The sequence below is a fragment of the Heteronotia binoei genome, chromosome 19 (genome assembly GCF_032191835.1).
Source record: "Heteronotia binoei isolate CCM8104 ecotype False Entrance Well chromosome 19, APGP_CSIRO_Hbin_v1, whole genome shotgun sequence".
Taxonomy (NCBI): domain Eukaryota; kingdom Metazoa; phylum Chordata; class Lepidosauria; order Squamata; family Gekkonidae; genus Heteronotia; species Heteronotia binoei.
The window spans coordinates 23,547,712-23,553,525 of NC_083241.1; the positions used below are offsets into that span (position 1 = coordinate 23,547,712).

The following is a 5,814-nucleotide window of genomic DNA, read 5'->3' on the forward strand; positions in this document are numbered from 1 at the left end:
AGCATTTTGCCAAATATTTCCTCCACTGGATCCCTTCCAAAATACAATCTGACATGGCTTAGAAATGTAAGATTAAACTAGACAGATTTGCTATCTGCCAGCATTTGAAGTAGTTTGCGTTGTCTAAAGAATAACCTGAAACAGATGCCTCATGTTTGGTGCTAGGATGTGACAGCTTGATGGCTGTCACTTAAAGTTTCTCAGGCATGCAACACTTTTCAGTCAGCTACCAGATTTAACTGCTGCTTCGTAGCCGTGGTTACTTCAGAGGCATCTCCCACATGTACAGGTTGGTGAGCACCAGAGGACAGATCCCTCACTGGAAACTGCTTACCAAAACATAGGGGTTGCCCCTATACTTAAGGAGGTTAGAAAACTATGCCCCATCCCTCCCCCTTTCCCCTCTCATTGCAGAATTGAGGCCACCTTGCAATCTGGTCCACTTAAGAGTCTGACTAGTATCACTCATGGAATCTGATCTTTGGATTATTGATCTATCTCTGCTACTAGTACTGAAATATATATTTTAAAAAGCAGGGATGGAAGGTGCTGCTGCTGTTGGACTAAGGCACTACTAACAGTTAGCTGTTTGCAGGATGTTCCCAATATCTTTGGCTTAAAACATGTTACTGCTCTAAAAGATCTGGTACACAATTCCTTGTGCTTTTTCTGTACTTCCATTCCCCCCCCCCCCAAAAAAAACCCCTGAAAACATTTTGTCAGTTACTAAATCTTTTTTAAATCCACAATAATAATTTATTTTCTTTACCAGATGCTTAAAAATGTAATCAAGAACATGCAAAATAATAGCAAGAAAAATGTAAAAAGGAGGCCTGGCTTTAGCTTCCATGGATATGTTCATTTACAGGAGTTACTATGATTAAAAAAAAATAAATCTTTCTCCAAATTCCAGAAAAGGGAAGCCCTTTATTTGTAGCAACAGGTGACCTCACTGCACCTCTGGTAAAGTAGGAGCTAAACAGCATAGCAACATTTATGAACCCCTACCACCGGAATTCTGTTTTTAAAAACAAAAACAAATGTCTGTTTTCTTTGTTATCATCTACTGGGTGTGTGCTTATTATTAAACTGCTCAGTCTGTATGCAAATGGATAGATAAAAAGTGCTTGGTCTTCATGCAACTGGGTAGGAAAAAAATAAAGCTGCTTGACAGGAGAGTGTATGAACTGGGTTGAAACAAAGTTATGGCAAAATAAACCACCCATCTCTCCTCCATTTTCTGAATTCCTGGCAATCCAGGGTTTCATACAGTTGAATCGTTGCCTATATTCCAAAGCATAATATTGCATTTAATGCCAGAAACTCTGTGAGTGGCTTCTAGATCTTGCCAGCCTGCAGCAAAAAATATTTTAAATATTAGTCAAGAAGCCTGATACATGGCAGCAACTGAGATGATATGTGAAAACACTATTTCATAGGCAACTCTCTTTGACAGTGAGGCAAGGCACAGGTATATGGAATATATCCCACCAGTTGAAAAACAAGCATATTTTAAGCATTCTGATAGCGTCAATAATGGTATCCTTTTCACAAAAATATATGTGCAAGTGTAAAAACAAGGCAATTTTTTTTGTAATAAATTGTAAGAAATACTCAGATTTAAAAATCAAACAAGTTTTCTGTTATTTGCATACAAAAGTCTTCATAGGATTATTTTGGGTGCCCAGTTACTCTCCTCCACATCGTTCACTGGAGAGCGTGGAGTTTTCTTCAGTAGTAGCACAATCCGCAGGGTCCATCACCTGAATGGAAAGCAACAGTTTAAAGTCTTTTTTGTTTACTCTTGCCAGGCCACTTACAAGGATGAGTTCAGAGATCACATAGCAAAGTAAGCTTCGATGACATAAAGAAAACATCCACAGTCACAAGCTGTAATCCAGCAACGTGAAAAAACCCACAAAAGCTAGCAACTGTTCAAGCCTTTTGGACTGTGTTCCCCAATGAGTTTTGCTTTCAGCAGCTCTTCTGTCAAACCTGTAATCTAGGAGGGAGGGGAAGAGGGAGGTACGTTTCAGTGAGCAAGCCAAGAATCTTCAAGAGAGAGTTATCGGCTCCCTTTCTAACTATCTGAAGGATTTTTTTTTCAATTTCTGTTTATTGGGTTTTTCTTATTTTTAACAAAACAACACAACAATAAAAACACTGAAAACACTTATAGATATAAAGATCAAGTAGTACCAATGCATTGCATGCCAGCAGATAACAGTGAATTATTAGTAACAACTTAAAACCGTATCCACAAACAATGTCTGATTGAAGGATTCTTTAAGTTTAGGGGAAAAGACTTGGCAGTAAGAATAGCATAAAACCAGTTAACAGTGTAGTGCAGGTAGGTCCCACAGTTTCTAAAAAACCCTCTAGGATCCCTGGATAAAACTTGCTCTCTGGCCCCAAAGTGGTGAACAGCATTTCCCTTTCTTACATACCTAGGGAATGATGTTTGCCACTTTGGGGTCAGGCAGCAATTTTTCTCTAGGCCAGTTTTGCCAGGGATCCTGGAGGGTTGGTTTTTTTGGGCCACCTTCTGGGTGTGGAGCAGGTGTCACTGGGGGTGTGGGGGAGAAGTATTTGTGAAATTCCTGCATTGTGCAGGGGGTTGGGCTAGATGACCCTGGAGGTCCCTTCCAACTCTGTGATTCTATGAAAGTCTGATGAGGGTTTTTTTGTTCGTTTTTTTAAGCAAAAAAGTCTTCATGGAGGGAATCTGACAAAAAAACCCCCTCCAATACACTCATGGATCAGGATCACAGCCATTTCTTTGGCTTTACAAGGCTCTGAAATGATCAGAAAACCTAACTTTAAGAATTTAATTTCTGGCATTTTTTCATTCAAATGAGTGAAAAAACCTCAGGGATCAAGGCCAAGAGATCAACTACTTCCATCCAAGCAAAATGAAAAAATGGCAGAAATTACCCTCCTCTGAGGACAGAGTCTTAAATATCTTTCTTGGTTGCAAATTTGAAGTACTTTGTTCTTACTGCTCACCTGGGTGTAAATAGTACCATAATTACACTTTCTAATTTCTGTTAGAAATTAGAAGCCCCACGGCACAGAGTGGTACACTGCAGTACTGCAGTCCAAGCTCTGACCTGAGTTCGATCCTGGCGGAAGCTGGGTTCAGGTAGGCGGCTCAAGGTTGACTCAGCCTTCTATCCTTCTGAGGTCGGTAAAATGAGTACCCAACTTGCTGGGGATCAAGTATAGATGACTGGGGAAGGCAATGGCAAACCACCCCGTAAAAAGTCTGCCATGAAAACATTGTGAAAGCAACATCATCCCAGAGTCAGAAATGACTGGTGCTTGCACAGGGGATTACCTTTACCTTTAATTCCTGTTACTTTAGACAGAAGAGTGTGCCTGATTTACTATCTGTTACCTTTTTGCAAATGAAATCTGTATTGTGAGAGTACTAGTACACTAACATAGGTTAGTACACTAACATAGGACAGTCCATATTTTAGGAGTTACACCAGCACAGGAACTCTGTATGTAATACTGCATAGAACAGGCTGTGATCCTAATGAAGTGGGGGCCTGCTCCCACATAATAACTTCCCCTAAAATCCTTGCAGATAATTTCCATGTATTCGTTGCGATGAAGAGCCAGAACTGTAGGTAACAGGAAATGAAAATGAATGTATCCTACAGATTAGAAGAAGATGATATTGGATTTATATCCTGCCCTCCACTCCAAAGAGTCTCAGAGTGGCTCACAATCTCCTTTACCTTCCTCCCCCACAACAGACACCCTGTGAGGTGGGTGGGGCTGGAGAGGGCTCCCACAGCAGCTGCCCTTTCAAGGACAACCTCTGCTAGAGCTATGGCTGACCCAAGGCCATGCCAGCAGCTGGAAGTGGAGGAGTGGGGAATCACCCAGTTCTCCCAGATAAGAGTCCGCACACTTTACCACTACACCAAACTGGCTCTCCTAGGGCTTTCTGGCAACTTTTATTTTTGGACACAGAATTGTAGACCCATGATATGCATAAGGTTTTGCTATAAGCGGATTAAAAAAAAAAAGAAAATTCTGATGTCCTTCCTTACAGCTGATAATCATATGCCTTTCACGATTTTTCTATAGGGGTCCCCTACTTTTGGAATCCTGACACAGCATAGTAGGCTCAGCCACAAAATGGCTGCTGAAATGGTTGCTGCCAGAGGCGGAGCCAGCCGCAAAATGATTGTCATAGCTTTACTTCAGTCACACAGTAAAGATTCTTGTGTTGTAGCAGCAGCTGTTGCCAAAGCAACATTTTAAAAAATGTGCCCAGCCAATCAAATCTCCAATAGCCATTCAGAAGCCTTGGCAGGCAAAACCCCCTACCCACTTGGCCCCACCTACTTTCTAAAAACTCTTGGTGAGTGCCAGAAAAGGTGTCAGCAGGTGCCAGGGCGCCCACAGGCACCACACTGGGACCCCTGATCTAAAGTATAGACAGAATATGCAGTTCACATATTGTGCCATCATGCTTAAATCGCCTTCAGTTTGACATTAAATACAAAAAGGTGCACATCAGGCTGTCTGGTCCCCAAGTCAGTGGCTAATAGTTTAGAGCTGAGTTGGAAAAAAAACACTTTTTTTTTAAACCACCTCCCAACTGCCCTAAGAGTAAATAAGGGTCATTATTTTTCTTTCAGTGGGCAAATGTCTGCTCAAAGCTAATGGGAAAAGAAAAACAACCAAGAATGACTTCATGCAAAGGGCCTGCTGTATGGTCTATTAATACATTTACCAGGAAGTCTGTAAGCAAGTAGGAAAAACAAACAACCCCAGACATGCCTCCCCCAGTAAACAAGTGGTAAGATTCAGTAGTTGGATAGTAATATGAAATTGTAAGGTGCCCCTGTGCATGCGTGCACAGGGTAAATTTGAGCTCTGAGCAGCCTGGCTTCTTATTCCTTTGCCATTCTGGCAGCGTGATCCTGGCACTTCAAGACTGAGCTCTCTATCAACAGATCCCAAGGGACAACCTGAGCTCATCAGGCCCAATAAAGCACTAGCTTCAGGGCTTACTCCACTCCATCTCTCAGGTGATGTTGTTTCCTGGCTAAAGCTCCTGTTCCTCTCTTTCAGTTGCTGCCCTGGGGACTCCTACCCCTACCTGATTTAGACGACGCACCTGTGTCTGGCCCTTTAGATCTTCAAAAGCTTCCTGGGACCTCGACCCCTGACTGTCTTTTGGTTACACTGCTGCCACGGGCTCTTCTTCAGTGTATAGACCTGACTGACTGCGGTTTTCCTGACAAAAAAATAAAAGCTGTTTAGGTTAACTACGCTTGTGAGACAGGAGGGATTTAAGACGTTACTCACATTTGGAATTTTTAAAATAAAATTCTGATGCTTTAAGGTATCGTTTGCCAGCCCTTGTTTACTTTGGAAGCCAAGCATGTATGTTCAATGAGCCCAGCATTTTCCAGCCTACAGTGATTCATACCATTATTGAACAAGAAAAGTACAAAAATTGAGTGGACTTGTGTCATATTCTGCATTCAGGGCCGAAGCACACTAATCTCATGGGTCAGTGCAGAGCGTAAACAGGCTTAGCCTGCAGCTGTGTGGTTCACAGTGTACTCCCTGGTCTAAAAGAGGGATACATTTAGCATCATTCAGAATACGAACTGTGGCTCCTGGCCCTAAAACAGGTAAAGACAGCTGCATCTTGAATCCTTATTTTTCAGCCCCATCTTTGCCCTACGTTTAGAACCAACATCGCCAGTTGGCTGAATTTCTTGTTTCCCCTGCCAAAATGCAGTATAACATTGCATTAAACACCGTGAGTACACATCGTCTCTC

At 42.1% G+C, this 5,814-nt stretch overlaps 1 long non-coding RNA gene across 1 annotated transcript; it reads right to left on the bottom strand.

Moving 5' to 3' along the window:
- Positions 1-1,458: 1,458 nt before the first annotated feature.
- On the bottom strand, positions 1,459-5,270 carry LOC132587874 (uncharacterized). The gene is made up of 2 exons (XR_009556474.1): positions 5,141-5,270; positions 1,459-1,763 (listed from the first exon to the last, which is right to left on the bottom strand). It is a non-coding gene; the product is annotated as an uncharacterized LOC132587874 (long non-coding RNA).
- Between the last annotated feature and the right edge of the window lie 544 nt (positions 5,271-5,814).